Source organism: Stegodyphus dumicola, chromosome 3, assembly GCF_044657685.1.
Source record: "Stegodyphus dumicola isolate Sdum_Otavi_A_Nest chromosome 3, ASM4465768v1".
Classification (NCBI taxonomy): domain Eukaryota; kingdom Metazoa; phylum Arthropoda; class Arachnida; order Araneae; family Eresidae; genus Stegodyphus; species Stegodyphus dumicola.
Window position 1 is genome coordinate 40,971,047 of NC_140770.1, and position 16,990 is coordinate 40,988,036.

Below are 16,990 nucleotides of genomic sequence, written 5' to 3' on the forward strand. Positions count from 1 at the left end.
TGGTGTCGTCATCGATTTGGCGTCAGTGGTTCTGCGCATTCACAAAATCTGTTTGCTGCCGGTGGTAGTCGACGGAAAGGAAAACGATTAAGCTGTTGCGACGAATGTGATATTAATCCATGCTCAATAGCGAAATTCGAAAAAGGAATTTTTTTTCAAAATGCCGATGCGTTTGCATAAGAGCATTGCATATTCAGTTTTAGAATAGCGTTAGGCAGCGCTGGTATGTGACAATGCGTTTCGATGTAACGCGGTTTTCGGACTTACCGGAAGTGTTGCCTAAAACCAAATAAATAAACAAGTACAACAAAAAGAATGTAATCACAACAATTAGAGATCCAACCAAAATTCTCTATCTGTAAAGAACGCCATTAGAAATAACTGCTATAACTTAAATTCTGTTAAGATTGAACAGAAAGGAATTCTAGAAATGGCAGATACAAGATACAAGTGGGCAGGACATTAAAATTCCACCATTGGTCTACAGGTATTGTTCCTAAATTCAAGTGCATTTTCTCCCTACTAATTGTGCAGTTCCGCCCTAATTTTGATGCAGAACACCCCAGAGGACGGTTCAAGAGCTTCCCGCTCCTCTTCCCCAACCACCAAATCACTCGAAAAAACTTTTATCTCACCATTATTTTAAATGCTTTTATATCACACAGACACTATACATCTACAAACACTCATGACTTCTCCAAGATTAGAATCCGGGCCCTTCCATTATGGCAGCCAATTTTGCTAACCACTATACCAATCAGGGCGGCAATTCTAGGAATGGTAACTGCCTGTGAAGAAAAGCCGAAAAGAATTTCTCACGTGTATGTTTCAGAGTTTTTGTAACTGTTATATAGATAATTTCTTGATGTGCACAGAGAAGTGCAGGGTAAATTGATAATTTAAAAAAAAAATGTTCTTTTTGAAAATATTTTGAGTATTACAAATTCCTAAAAATACTGTCATTATTAAAGTAAAAGCTTAAACTCGTGATATTTATTGATTTTTAAGCACATATGTATACACGTGAAAAAACTGTAAGAAACATTCTTTAGAACGGCTAAAAATAGATTTGAGTTAATGGAGTTACCATGAATGGATTCTTTAGCGATCAAAATATTTCTGGTAATGCCTGAATATAAACGAACTTCAGATCTTGTGACACCATCATTGTAAAAGGAGTTAATGTTTAAGTTTTATCTAGACTCTCAAGTGGTTAAATTCAAGCGATTAACCTAACAGTGTTTTCTTATATATTGACCAGACTATTTGCATGAACATTTTCGTAGTTATTCCATGTATGCCATGAATATGAGCCAGCTTTCCTTAATCCTTTGTATACGACGCCGCGTATAAATTCGGCGGACGGAATCCTTTTCACTTGGGCTACAGAGTTTAACTTTTTATATATGGAAGACATTTAGTCAACTATTCAGTCAGCAATTAAAAATCGGCGGGGAAATCGACAGGGTCTGCCATTTCTTGCTCCCCATTAAGTTATGAGGTATTCCTCCCGCCTTCTTAGCATGCATTCTTGGTATAATGGTCAGTAAAATCGACGCATATTCGAGAAGCCCGAGGTTCGAATCCCGGCGACGGCATTGCTCATTTTTCCCGTCTCCAGCATTAAAAAAATATCCTAATGTCTCTATAGTGGCAATCGAACAGAAAATGTGGTGAGTGATGATTCTCCACCACCAGGATTTGGCGACTGGGTCCGCTAATCCCCAGTCGCCCTTTAAAAGGGGGAGTATATTCACCCGCCTTCTTAGCATGCCTTCGTGGGCAGCTCGCTCGGGGTGTATTCGAGAGGTCCGAGGTTCGAGTCCCGACGAAGGCATTGCTCATTTTTCACGTCTGTTGCTTCAAAATAAATGTCTCTACAAAGTAGTAAATTTTAAATCTCCATAACTAAGTTTCTTTGAATATTAATGTAATGAACGAGTGAGACATTTATATATCCTCCCCCTTGGAAAAGGTTAAGAAGACGGATGCCACTTTTAGACGGTGAAAGACGGTCTTAAGAAAAGAGAATATTGAACACGAATACCACGTGTGCATGTAGAACGTTTATGCTCGAACTGTAGAGTACATTCTTTGCTGAAAGCATTTTATGTAATACAGTGGTACCTTGGTATGTGCCCATTTTGAAATACGTCCAACTTGGTATATATCCTGTTTGGAAGCGATACTTTTCAATTGATAGGCGGCATTTGCTTGTAATACGACTCGAGATTCTCTGAGTAATGACCGTGCAAACTACCCTTGTTTGCCTCTTTCGCAACGATGCTATGACTGCCCATGAGCGGCAATACGCTTGTTGCTACTGTTCAGTAAATAATCTACGGTATAAATCTGGATTTTCAAAAGATTTTGTTATGTTTCCGTAAATATTTTATAAATTCATCAACCATGGGTTTTAGTAAAGTTGATGGGAAATGTCAAACAACGAAGAAAATTGTTAGGATCAGCGTCGAGTTGAAAAGGAGATTGTTGAAAAGTGTGAAGACGGCATGCATATCCGGGCATTTGGCATACCAGACGATGGTATATACAACTGACAAAAACAAAGACACTGTTAAATCTGCTAACATTGGGAAGGGGGTGAAATCGATTAGCAAAGAACCGTGAGAGATGTTAGAGAATGCTGAAAATTTGCTTTTGATCTGGATAGAAGGAAACATATATGTTCAGTATCATATACAGTGTTTCATTTATATACAATATATATTTAGCAGACTGAATTTTTATTTTAATATGAAACTGTGTTATAATAATAAAAATAAGTTTTTTTCAAAAGAACGGATCAATTATTTCTCCTGTATTTCCTACTGGAAATGTTCTTTGCGTCCAAAGATCTGGATTAATGACGTATACCGTGGTACTACTGTTCTTGATTTTCAGAATATTAATAAGTTATTACATTTCAGTTCTTTTTTTACTTCCTTGTACGAAGTAAAAAGGAAGTATCGTAATCGCGGAAAGTTTCAGGCAGCATATTTCAACGAAAATATCCCATTTTGACCTCTTTCAAATGCAATTTAACGATGTATTTCCATGATATCTTTACGTAAGGAAAGAATAAAACACTCTTTTCCTTCAAAAAAATTATAAAACTGCTTTAAAATGAATTCTGAAGAGAATTTTTCGTCGCGTCTGTACGAACGTATGTACGTACGTGCGTACGTATGAGTTATGCGAGATACGTGCGTACGTACGTATCTCGCATAACTCAAAAACGAGTAGCCTCAGAACGTTGAAATTTTGTATATAGGACTGCTATAACATGTAGATGTGCACCTCGTATTTTGGTTGCAATCGGCCGCACCAAACGTATATAAATATATTTATATATATATCCACTCTGTTACCCGGCTCAATGATCTCAGTTCCTTTACTCTTATAAGTTTGTAAATTGTACATTTTTTGCTTTAAAAATGATTGAATTATGTTGTTCTTATCTTCCGGTTAAGGTTTTTATGCCTTTAGTAAATCTATATGCAATATTTTTAGAATTATCAATAATTTTAAAATTGTTTAAGTGCCGCTAAGCCTAATAATGTTTTTGATGACGGCTATTGCTCTTGTTTACATTTGAAACAGCATGATAGCGGATTTGTTGCCAATCTAGAGAAACTTAGCTTCGCAACAACAAAGATAACGCCTTGATTTATTATTTAAATCATGCTTAATCCTTTCTGGAATTTTTTCGAGAAAATAAGCGTTTAAGATTTACTTCGTAATTTTTAATACAGATATTTTGAGTTTTCATGTATTTTTGCCTTGTCGCGAAGTGAAAACTGAATTAATTGAATGAGAAATACTCAATCGTCTGTGAAAAACTGTTTCTTTTTTGTTTTGTTTTCTTAATTTCTTTATACATCGTTCTAGCTTTATTATAGTATTTGAATAGAACATGTGGCAACTGTTACATAATTCTTTAAATGATATAAATTTTGTGCATTCTGAGTTATAATATGAACGAAATATAATACTGTTAAGTAAACCTAGCGCCAGAGTGTCGCTATGGTAACCAAAGTGAATTTTAAAGAATGCATTTATTCTATTGTGGTTTATGCACTGTCGGCGAAGTAGGTTTAATTCAATCTAATAAGTTTAAATGAAATGCAAGAAAAAATGCATATAATTTAATATTCCGTACAAGGAAGTCATGTGGTGTACACATCAGATTTTTTATTATTATTATTATACCTTTTTTGTTCGCTTTTTATGAAAAGAAGAGTATATGGTTCTGAAACATATACAAAAATTCACCTTTCTTTTCAAATCGCTCTGATATAGACCTCCCATCTAGGACAGGTATTATTTTCCCTATTTCTTCTACTGTTTTTATTTTATGTTTTTTATGTTCATGTGTTTCTCTCTCTCTCTCTCTCTTTTTTTTTTTTTTTTTTTTTTTTGTTTTGTTTTGTTTTGTTTTGTTTGTGTGTGTCTTGCAAACAGTGTTCAGTATCCGAAGAGAATGAAAGTACAGGTTAAAAAAATTCTGTGCTTTTTACTGCAAAAAAAGAGTTTATTTATTTATTCGCTACACACAAAGAATAATCGAAGTGCATTAGATAGTGACAATTCATGGGATTTATCTCTGAACCAAATCATGAAGTAAATGAAGATGGCTACACTGTTCAAAAACAGCTTTAGTAGATGAGACTTGTATTCATGAAGGCTGTTCTCTCATCCTAGATGATTTCTTTCCTCATCCCTTCCTTAAAGCTTCAGGATTACGTTATATCATCTGAGATAGGTTTTACGTGTTGTTAGACAGCAAAACGTATAATTAATGAAATATACTTTATAATGTATATTTATTAATTAAATATACTTTATAAACGTATCATTAATTAAATATACTTTAATACAAGCAAGATTAAACATTTCTGAAATAACTTTAACAAAACATTTAACACTGTGAGTAAGAAAACATTTATATTTATCCTAATAAATAGAATACTTAAGTTGAAAAGAAATAAAATAAATATTTAACCTATTAGAATCACGGTTTTCTTTAATTTAGACTTAGCTACAAACATCCTCCTTCCTTCAGAATAAATCCGTTTCCATCACCATAGTTACATAAGAGAAACTTTCTGATCCGTAAGGGTTGAAACGAGGGGAAATAATCCATAAGGCCCTCCACGAAGGCATATCTTATTTTTCAGAGAGCCTCCGTATACTTTGCCTTATTTGAAATCAGCCAAGCTTTAGACCATTTATAGAGACCAAAGAAATATTCATAATAGATTAACATAATCTTTTATGCCGAGCTATCGTGGACAAATTTGTCGACAGGATTGACGGATGACAAGCATGCAAATGACGTGTTCTCATATAGTGTGCAGACCACCACACTACGAAGGCACGCCAAGAAGGTGGGAGAAATACCTTATATACTCCTCCTTTTAAAGGGCGACTGGGGTTTTTAGACGACCCAATCGCCTAATCCTGTGTGAGGAGAATCATCATCCAACACCATTTTTAGTTTGGGAACCACTATAGAGTCATTAGGTTATTTCGGAAGTAGGTTAAGATGAAAAATTAGTAACGCCTTCGCCGGGAATCAAACCGCGGACCTCTTGAATACCGGCGCAGCGCGCAGAACCACCACAACACGAAGGCTCGCTGGGAAGACGAAAGGAATACCTTATAAACTAGGCTTGTTTACAACTTAAGGTTAGAAAATAGAGTAGAAAAATTTAAATCATTTCCCGTTCACTTTCTGGATAATTCTTGGGTTTCTCCCTTAAAGAAATTTCGTTATTACATGGTTATATATATATATATATTGCTAAATGCTAAAATTTTTGCTCCATTTATTAAGATTTGCACCATGTTTTATATTTATAAAATACTGAATTTGTAATTATCGTCATTAAAATTAATTTGTCTTATACTAATGGGAAATGAAAATGAAACATAACTCATTAATAAGCATTAATTAAAGAGAAACTGCATAGAAATCGAAAGGACACATCTACCAAGACACCAAAATATTAGAAAAAGAAAAAATATCTTCCGCAAATAAGAAAGGTTAGTAGAAAACTTTTTAGAATTCAAGTTTAAAATTACATTAAATGCTGCGAAATGATTTTAATCGTTAAATTCTATTTAATTTTCTTCTAGAATACTGGCTGAAGGTAGTTATTTAAAATTTCTGTAGGAATGCTATCGGAGAATATTTTAGACACGAGAAATCATTAATTATTCAACATTATAACCTCTCGTGATTTCTCACGTTATTGAAAGCAAATACAATAAGAACAGTTCCGATATAAGGCACTTAATATCATTTATAAAACTAATCAGTGTAATTATTAGCATTTATATTAATGGTGGACGTTCCTTCTTAAAAGTTTAGCTGTATTAAAGACTGAATGTCTCTCAAGTTTAAGCCACAAACAAAAGGTTCTGTGAAATCTTCTTTTAATTCCAAAACTTTTCGTGGACCATTACTACTATTAACACGTATTCAATGACTGCTAAACAATAATAATTAATAATCACAAAATCTTTATGTGAAATTGGATAGAAACTCCAAGAGGTTTTCTTCCCCCAAAATCATCTAAATTATGTGGAGTGAAAATACTGTAACAAAAGGATAAGTCTATGGTTTAGTTCATATTGTTGCGTGCGTACGGGTTCGTTATGAAATGAATGCACAAGTCCGATGAAAAATGAACAAAAATTTATTATTATCACAACAAAAATGCTTAAATTTTCTCAAATTATCATGCAGTATTACAATATCTCACAGTAGTTATCTTTTAACTACTCAAATGTCCAATAGAACGTCATTCAAAACAGCTAAAGAACGCTAATCCGCGAATTCGCTACAATCAACAAGAGCAGTTTTCTAAACAACAACAAACTAAGCAACTCCTACAAACTGAGATGTTTTCCTCCTTTTATAAGATTTTAAAATCACGCGCTAGAATTTTCCAGCACTTTCTCGAAATCAAAAAGAGATATTTATTTATTTAACGCACGCGCTCTTGTATTTTTAATTTTTCCGGCTTAGCTTTCGTTTAATATTCGTCACGCGCTGCACTGCGCGAGAAATAAAACCATTTAATTTATAATTGAACTAACATTAGCTTTTTAAATACCAAATTCGTAACACTGCCCCCTTCCCAAGGACTGCACGTCCCGGGCAGTACAATCCCTGGACAGGAAGCTAAACTTACAACTGTGGCATAAACATTACATTACAATATCAAACAATGTAAACAATAAATGCAATAACTAACTTAAACAAATCAAATGCTATCAAATACTAAATACAAAACAAATACTAAATGCAAATCAAATACTAAATACAAATCAAATACTAAATACAAATCAAATACTAAATGCAAATCAAATACTAAATACAAATAAAATCAAATACACATTTATAAACAAAAAGGACCATGGTCTGATACTATTTACAATTATTTACATTACGTACTATGGCCATAGTAATGAGCTAACCTGTCGTAATGAACGACTTTAAGTTTAGAGTTCGAAGACTTACGAATCATCCCAAGGTGACTGTAATTTCGGACAAAGTCCTTTCCGTCGAGTCGGATTCCACAACCACACCTTGTCTCCTTCGTGGAACTGATGTTCAGTAGCTCTTGTGTCGTAGCGGGTCTTCATCTTCTCCGTCGCCAAGTTGACTTGCTCTCGTGCAAAGTTGTGCATCACTTCAAACCGGGCCTGGAGATCTTGAATATATTCCTCAGACGATGAAGGAGCATCCGGAGGGCGGCCAAACAATAGATCACAAGGCAGACGAAGGTCACGACCGAAGAGCATCTGTGATGGAGAATAGCTGGTAGTCTTGAGTTTCTTTTCGACCCTGGTATGATTTCGGCAGCTTCCCGAGCTCGATCTTTCGGACAAGGTGTCGACATTTCCAGGCGAGGATCCCTTTTGAGGATGGATAGTCATGCCATCAGATGCTGAAAGCAGCTTATTGTTTTTGAAATCTAAGGAAAAATTGTATTTCCTTAAAAAGTCCAATCCGAGTATGCATGGATCTGTAATATCCGCCACATATGCCGTGTGATGGTAAGCGGCACTTCCAAACGTGATGTTAGCATTTACTTTTCCATCGATGTTGATCTTCTCACCGGACACAGTCTGTAGGGTAACGCAGGGCGGCGTCCAGATAAGTTTGCTTCCCAGTTGTTGAGCCAAATCTTTTCGGATGATGGTAACGTTGGCTCCTGTATCTATCGTCATATTGCAGGGAACTCCATTAATATGTCCTATTATGAAAAGTCCATTACTGCCGCTCTCACTGCAGAAATCTGAAGCGCTTTAAACTGGGGCTTTTCATGATCTGGCAACCTCCGCCCCGCGAGATGGCCACTACTTTGTTTCCCTGCTGTTTGTTAGGAGCGGTCTTAGCATCCGTGCCCTGGGGTGTTCTGCAGTTTCGTCGGATGTGTCCTTCAGCACCGCAGTTCCAGCACTTTACGGTCGGTTTCTTGTCACCAATATTCTGTCTCAAAGCGTTCAGTTGTCTAGTTAAATCGTCTAGACGAACAGTGACTTGATCCCCTGGCTCCTGGACTTGAGCAGCTCTGATTGGATGGCGGTCTCGACGGGTGGCTTGCTAGGATGCTTCAAATTTCATGGCATACACTAAAGCGCTTTTCAGATCTTTAACATCCGCCATTCGCAGTGCTTTCTGTATTTCAGGGTCCCGGATGCCATCGATGAAATATTGCAGGGACAGGATTTCCCTTGTTTCTGTCGGGCACTCCGAAAAGGCGTGATGTGACAGCCTTTCAACATCCGTGGCGAGTTCCTGAAGTATTTCGGTGAGCTTCTGTTGACGGGATTTTAATTGGAGCCTGCTGTAGTCTTTTAAACATTTCTCCCCGAAGCGCAGCTCCAAGGCGCCGGACAGAGCTTCGAAATCTAACCTTTTGTTTTCGGGAAGAGTCTGAAGGATATCCGCTGCGTCGGCTCTTAAAGAAGCGGCGAGATGACAGGCCTTAGCTTGGGAATCCCATCCATTCGCATCCGCCACGATAGAAAATTGTGTCTTATATACCTGCCAGGAGGTCTTCCCATCATATGTCGATAGCTTCAGAGAGGGACGAGCAGGCATGGGTAGAAATTTTAAACCATCCAAAGTGCTCCCTGCCGTCGCTACGAATTTCTTTAAAGTGTCAACTTCTTTGGCGACGACAGCAGAAATTCTGCCTTCGATTTGTTGTTCAATATGTCCTTGGACGGCAGAAACTCTTTCTTCAATTTGTTGTTGGAAGGCCGAAACTCTTCCTTCGACTTGTCGCTCCACAGCCGACACTCTATCTTCTATTTCATCTTTGACAGAAGAAACCTTTTCTTCAATTTGCCCAACTTTATTTTCAACCGCATCTATTCTACCTTCCATAGCATCGAATTTGGTTTCTATTATGCAGGCAATTTCTCTTTTCATTTCGTATTGACTTTCTTCAATCTTTACTTGTACGGCTTTTATTTCCTCTTTAAAAGTTAATTGACCAGCTTGAATGGCCTTCATCTCTTCCTTAACGGATTCTTGGCCCAAATTCATTTCGCCTTTAATTTCTTCTTTAACGGAGTTGACGGCTCCTTCCATCTTTTCTTGGAAAGCAGCAAATGCAGTCATCATTTGCCTGAATTGTTCTTCCATCGCTCTTGTTATTGGCATTCAAACCCCACTCCTGACACCAAAAATTGTTGCGTGCGTACGGGTTCGTTATGAAATGAATGCACAAGTCCGATGAAAAATGAACAAAAATTTATTATTATCACAACAAAAATGCTTAAATTTTCTCAAATTATCATGCAGTATTACAATATCTCACAGTAGTTATCTTTTAACTACTCAAATGTCCAATAGAACGTCATTCAAAACAGCTAAAGAACGCTAATCCGCGAATTCGCTACAATCAACAAGAGCAGTTTTCTAAACAACAACAAACTAAGCAACTCCTACAAACTGAGATGTTTTCCTCCTTTTATAAGATTTTAAAATCACGCGCTAGAATTTTCCAGCACTTTCTCGAAATCAAAAAGAGATATTTATTTATTTAACGCACGCGCTCTTGTATTTTTAATTTTTCCGGCTTAGCTTTCGTTTAATATTCGTCACGCGCTGCACTGCGCGAGAAATAAAACCATTTAATTTATAATTGAACTAACATTAGCTTTTTAAATACCAAATTCGTAACAATATGTTGCTAAGGAAAAAAAATAGCAAGACGTGTTGTCACTAATTAGAGAACCCCGCCAATGGCCAAGTACTTACGATCACTCAGTGCTGATAGTTTAAACGTTGGTTCGAACTTGGGTGATCGAGCTGGCTGCATGTTTGATATTCATGATTTTCCCGTTGGTTCCCAAGATTAGGAACCAGTTTCCTTTTAAAAGTCCTCCGTAAAAGTATCCCTACCCAGAGGCAAAAAGCCCACGTCTGCTTTATCATTTTCTAAGCACCAGCAGTTAATTAGAATTTAAGCCTAAAATGCGCATAAAAAAATATTGTTGCGTGCGTACGGGTTCGTAATAGATTGAATGCACAAGTCTGATGAAAAGTTAACGAAATTTATTCTTATCACAAGAAATAAAACAAAATGCTGGAATTTTTCCTCACAGATTTTCGTACAATATTACACAGTTATATTTTAAATTACTAAAACGTTAAATAGAACACAATTCAATGCGCAAAAAAAAGCTAATCCGATCTTAAAATTTACAGAAGCTAAGTAGACAACAACAACTCACTAAAGCAACTGAACTGAGACGTTTTTGTCCGGCTTTTTAAAGCTTTTTAAAGGTGCACGAGCATATTCTGGTAATTTTTATTTTCTCGAGGTTTCTGAAAAGCCAAAAGAGTAGAATTAAAGTTACAGCTAACACGCAATTACATTTATTCAATTTAAATATAAATTACGAGATATCTATTTATTTACTGCACGTGCTCCTGTATTTTTACTTTTTTGGCGTAGATTTCTCTTAAAACTCGTCACGCGCTGCATTTCACGGGGAAATAAAACAGTGTTAATTACAATTCTACTAAACATAGCCAACTAAATATCTTTCAGAATGTGAATCACCAATAAATAAGCTTTATCTTTTCGTATTTGCCAACTTTTATTTTAATTATAATTTGAATCATATCTACCCACTTTTACAGAAAACTGGATATAAGTTCCACAAAGAAAGTCAAATCCTTACGAACTTTGCTTAAGGGCATCCTCCCACTCACTTTGAATTAGAAAGAAAACTATCCAGAGAACTGAATACTTTAAAAGTAGTTATCTTGTCAAAGTTAAAATCAAGTCTTTTCATAAAACTCAGGGAAACTGCTTACATTTTGGAATGATAGCTCAGTAGGCCACAGAAGGGAAGAGAAATGGAACCCACCTTTTTCTGGTTTTATCTCAGACATGAAAGATCGGTCGCGAATAATGATGACCTTGCTCATTACATTGTACTTACTTCCACGCAAGTTACGAAGGCAGAAGAAACAAAGAACGAAGAGAAAATAAAATTGCCAAAAAAGTGAGGGAGAGTTAAAAGGCGTAACCACGCACCAACCCTCCATTCATAAATTGTGGAAGGAAGAGATAATTGAAGTATCCGTTTTCGAAAGTCGAACCGATGGAACAAATATATAGTGGCAGAATTTATGCAAGGGAAAAAAAGAGGTAATTGTATGCTCGGCGTTAATTAAATAAAAAGTATGTAATCTGAGAATAACAATCTGTGAAATTTTCAATCCGTGTCACAAACGATTATGTAAAGGATAACAAGACTTTATGGACCTCACTGTAGGTGAGTATACAGACTATTCTATCTGAATATACGCTTGGTATATTCAAATAGAATATTCAATAAGTTTTCTGGATAGAATTTAATCTGTTTTTGTGAAAAACGTTATATAACAAAATTCATATTTTAAAGTACAGAAAAAAGCCCTTTTTCTTACCAATATATCTATTATAGCCAGAATTTTGAATTTGTTTTTAACTTATTCCGTATTTTGCGTGAATTTAATGACGTGTTGTTTAACAAATTCGACTATTTGAAAGCAAATCTTTCCCACACTGTAAAGAGTAATACATTTATGTTTCAAATTTAACCAGAAATACTCAGCAATTCATGATTTATTCATGCATACACACATTCATGTAGATTCTTCGTTATTTAATTTCTTTAAATACAATGCAGGGCTCTAATATTTAGTGGCAACAATTTAAAAAGTGAAACACTGTTTAAAATGAACTGACGCAAAATGCCAAAACGAAATTAATAGCCCTTCTGGACAAGTAGCCCTTTGCTCTAAAAAAAAAGGAAGCATTGCCGTTATCCAATAAAATGTTTTTATCTTCCATGCTGCATTCCGAAAAGCAGCCTAAGATTTCTTTTTTCAATTTAATCTGTCTGTTATTCATTAACAAACTAAGAAATTAAAACTAATAAACACAGTTCTTGGTCTGTATTTTTATGAATTATTAAATGGTCCTGAATTATCAAATGATACCTTATAAGCTGGGCTCACTTATAAGGTATTTCTCCCGCCTTCTTAGCATGCCTTCGTGATGTGGTGGACTGCACGCTCGGCGCGTATTCCAGAAGATCGTGGTTCGATTCCCGGCGAAGGCGTTCCTCCTTTTTTTATGACTCCTGCTTCCAAAAAAATACTAATATCTCTACAGTGGCGCCCGAAATAAAAGGGTGGTGGATGATTATTCTCCCCACCCAGGATTTGGCGATTGGGTCCCCTAAAAGCCCTAGTCGCTCTTTAAAAGGAGGGGTATATAAGATATTTTTCTCGCCTGCTTTCGTGGTGTGGAAGTCTGCACGCTGGGCGCGTATTTTAGAGGTCCGCGGTTCGATTCTCGGCGAAGGCGTTGCTAATGTTTCATCTTGCCTACTTCCAAAAATACCTAATGTCTGTAGAGTGGCGCCAGGACTAAAAGAGGGTGGATGATGATTCTTCGTACCCATGATTTGGCCACTGGGTCCCCTAAAAACCCCAGTCGCCCTTTAAAAGTGAGAACATATAAGGTATTTCTCCTGCAATTAAGACACAATAACACGCCGAATAAATACTAATTCAGAAGTCAAACAACAAAAATCAGCGTTAATTTACAAAATTTTCACAGGACTAGTTTCGATGGTTTTACCGAACCATCATCTTCAGCTGCAAAACCGCAAATGAACAAGATAGGAAATAATGTTTAGATAAGATAAGAAAGCCTGGACAAGAATAAGCAAGTGGCGCCATCTGTTGGCGAAACCAGAACTAAAACATAATTTCTCTAAAAGCCGAAGGCAAATTTGGATTGGAATTAGGATCGTTAACTAGAACAGAAAGATTTTTATGAATGTGAAATGCCTCTAGAAAATCCAGTTCTCCAATGGAAGATGTTTTTTGAATAATTTTGGCAGCAGAAAAATTGAAAGTGTGATTTTCGGACCAACAATGTTGAGCAACAGAAGACTTCTGTGTTTCCTTTTTTCTAACATATGCCTCATGTTCTTTGACGCGAAATTTTAAGGCTCTCTTAGTTTGGCCAATGTAAATTAAACCGCACTGGCAAGGAATCCTATAAATACCCCAGGAATTCATATCCGGAATGGGGTCCTTGAGTATAGAAGTTGGAATTTTATTGATGGGAGAGTAAACAACCCGAAAGTTAAATTTCTGCAAAATATGTGCAACTTTATAGCTAATTGATGGAAAGAAGGGAATGACAACAGAATTTTTATAATCTCCTAAAATAAGAGTGTGGCTTTTAGTGTGTTGAGATGAGAATTTTTTAACTGCTTGATTAATAATGTTGGGTGAAAAGCCCCTGTCAATAGCTATTGCTTTTAAATAATTTAGTTCTTCATCAAGGGCTAGTTTGGAGGAGCAAACTTGAAGAGCACGGAAAACATAGGAATAAAATGAAGCTAACTTTTGTTTAGTCGGATGACATGATTTAAAGTGTGGTGGAAGGCAAACCGATGAAGGTTTACGGTAAACTGTAGTACTGAAGTTGGATGTGTTACGTGTGACCAGAATGTCGAGAAACGGAAGAGAATTGCAAGTCTCAAGTTCAGAAGTGAACTGAATAGCAGGATCAATAAAATTCATTGTTGAAAGAACTCTATTTAAATCATTTTTATTACCTTCAAACAGGATAAAAGTATCGTCTACGTAGCGGAACCATGCCGGGAAGTTTAAAGTTTCAAACAATTTTGATTCATAATAATGCATGTAGATATCAGCCAGGATGGGACTGAGGGGGCTTCCCATGGCTAATCCCTCAGTTTGCTTGTAATATTTATTTTGGAAAACAAAATGTGTTTGTTTCAAACAGAGTTGAGTGAGAGAAATTAGCTCATCAATTTCGATGCAAGAAAAATGAAATTCGCGAAGTCTGGTTTCTAGACATCTTAATGCACCCTCCACTGGGACATTGGTGAATAATGATTTTACATCAAAAGAAACCATGAGTAAATTACGAGGAGAAATGTTTTTAACCTTTTTTACAAACTCTATTGAATTTTTTATGGTGTAAATGTTATTGTCTAATAGAGTGGAAAATCTAGAAACTAAATATTTAGCTAATGGATACGAGACAGTACCTAAATTTGATACAATAGGGCGGAAAGGAATACCACTTTTATGAATTTTGGGAAGAGCATATAATCTGGCACAATTCCCAACAGATGGGATAAGCGAATGTTTTAAGTTGCTTGAAATGATTTGCGAAGATTTGATCGCAGTTTTTATTTTGGATAAGTCCGAAGGTGAAGGATCTTTAGGGATCGGATTATATGGTCCTTCGTTTAAGAGTTTAGTGACACCATCGATGTAAGTGTTCTTATCCATGACGACTATCTGGCCACCTTTGTCGGCCTTTGAAATGACAATATCTGGGTTAGAATGAATCTCGCGCATTGTAGCTCTTTCTCTCGCAGTTAGATTTGGTTTCAAAGGTTTATTATTGAATTTCACATTATGAGCGATAAGATGCCTAATCATTTCTTTCTGTGAATCTGAAACTTTACTGAACTTGAAAGCTTTTTCGATAGGAGCCAAAATCTTTGGAATCGAGGGTTTACAGGTTTGTGAGAAGTTAAAATTATATTTTAGAATTCTCTCTTGTTCTTCTGAAAGACTAACATTAGAAATATTAACTATTGGCTTGATGTTTACAATGGGAAGATTTTTTGAACTACTTGAACTGGAAGACTGTAAAAGAAGTTTTTCGAATTTAACTGCAAGGGTGTTTTTATGACGGTTAACTGCATTCTCCGTTCTAGACCAAGACTTTTGTTCAAGGGCAGTGAATTTTGGATATGTTTTAGCGAGTTCCAGATGAAGCTTATAGAGTTCATGTTCAATTTTGGACGATTGTTGACGTGTATCCCTTATCACGGACCGAAGTAAGGTAAGTTTGAAATTTAACAGAATTCTTGAAACCCGACTCGAAGGTTTTTGATTAGATTTGATTTGAATAAAATTGGGGATCAATTTTTTACATTTACATTTAAGTAAAAAGTCAAGATGATTCAGGAATTTTTGCCGTTTCAGGCGTAATTTAGTGAAACGATTAACGGATGAAGGCATGATAAACAATGCAGAAAATCAAACTAAATTAACTGAGCAATAATAAAGTACACACAAAATAGCAGAAAAATCCCTCACTGAAATGAATAAAAAACAAAATGTTTGTAAGCAAAATGCATGAAATCAGACAAGCAAAGCACAATATCCAAATGTACAAAACATAAACATAACTTGAAAATTGCAAAAATGTACTCACCGAAACTCCTACAATCACAAAATGGCGGCCACACCACGTGCAAAAACGAAAGCAAAATGTAAGCCTGTTTGGGGCTTCTATAATTAAGACACAATAACACGCCGAATAAATACTAATTCAGACTTGCTTATTCTTGTCCAGGCTTTCTTATCTTATCTAAACATTATTTCCTATCTTGTTCATTTGCGGTTTTGCAGCTGAAGATGATGGTTCGGTAAAACCATCGAAACTAGTCCTGTGAAAATTTTGTAAATTAACGCTGATTTTTGTTGTTTGACTTCTGAATTAGTATTTCTCCTGCCTTCCTAGCATGCCTTTGTGGTGTAGTGGTCTGCACGCTGGATACTTATTCCAGAGGTCCGTGATTCGATTCCTGGCGAAGGTGTTGCTAATTTTTCATCTCTGCCACTTCCAATTAACCTAATGTCTCTATATACTTAAATCATTATGTTGTTGCGTTCTACGAGTTCGCGGATTTGGAATGATCGATGACAATACTTCATGTAGAATCAAAACACAATTTATTCGCCAGTATTATACAGGAAGTTGCAGAAGCACTTTTACAGCCGTCGAAAAATTACGATAAGCACGTTGAAACAATCAGTCGCACAGTCTGCAGGCTAAAACGGTGAAGGGAGCTTCACGGCAAAGCACTAAAATACAGCTCTTGACTCGGTCAATTGACTCGTATCGCTCTCTACTACTGAACGCAACTTACTCTCCATACTTTCCACGTTAAACTCAAGATACACTTCACGATACATTGCTACTCCGCGTACAGGCAGTGTTTATATAGCTTTTCAAGTGCCTTCGAGAACATTCTATGAAAAACCGGTAAGAATTCATTCTAGAATGTTCTCGCTCCGTCTATGGCATATCGCCAATTTTGTCGTCAAATAGGCGATTTCATTCCAAATGTGGCAACACTGCCTTTCCTTGCCACTTTCTCGCAATCCTAACTCGCTTTGTGGGGAAGCTGTCTTAACGCAGCTGGACATTTTGTAACTATATATCTTACTTTTTTTTTTTTTTACAAAGTCCATTTTAAGCAGCAAGCCGGGAAAGTGTCTGGTGGTTCCACAAAACTTGAAACTAAGAAATTTTTAAAAATTTAAATAACAAAATTTTTTTTAATGCTTTAAAAAATAAAAATGTATATTAACTAATACAACATTCTTGGTCATCCG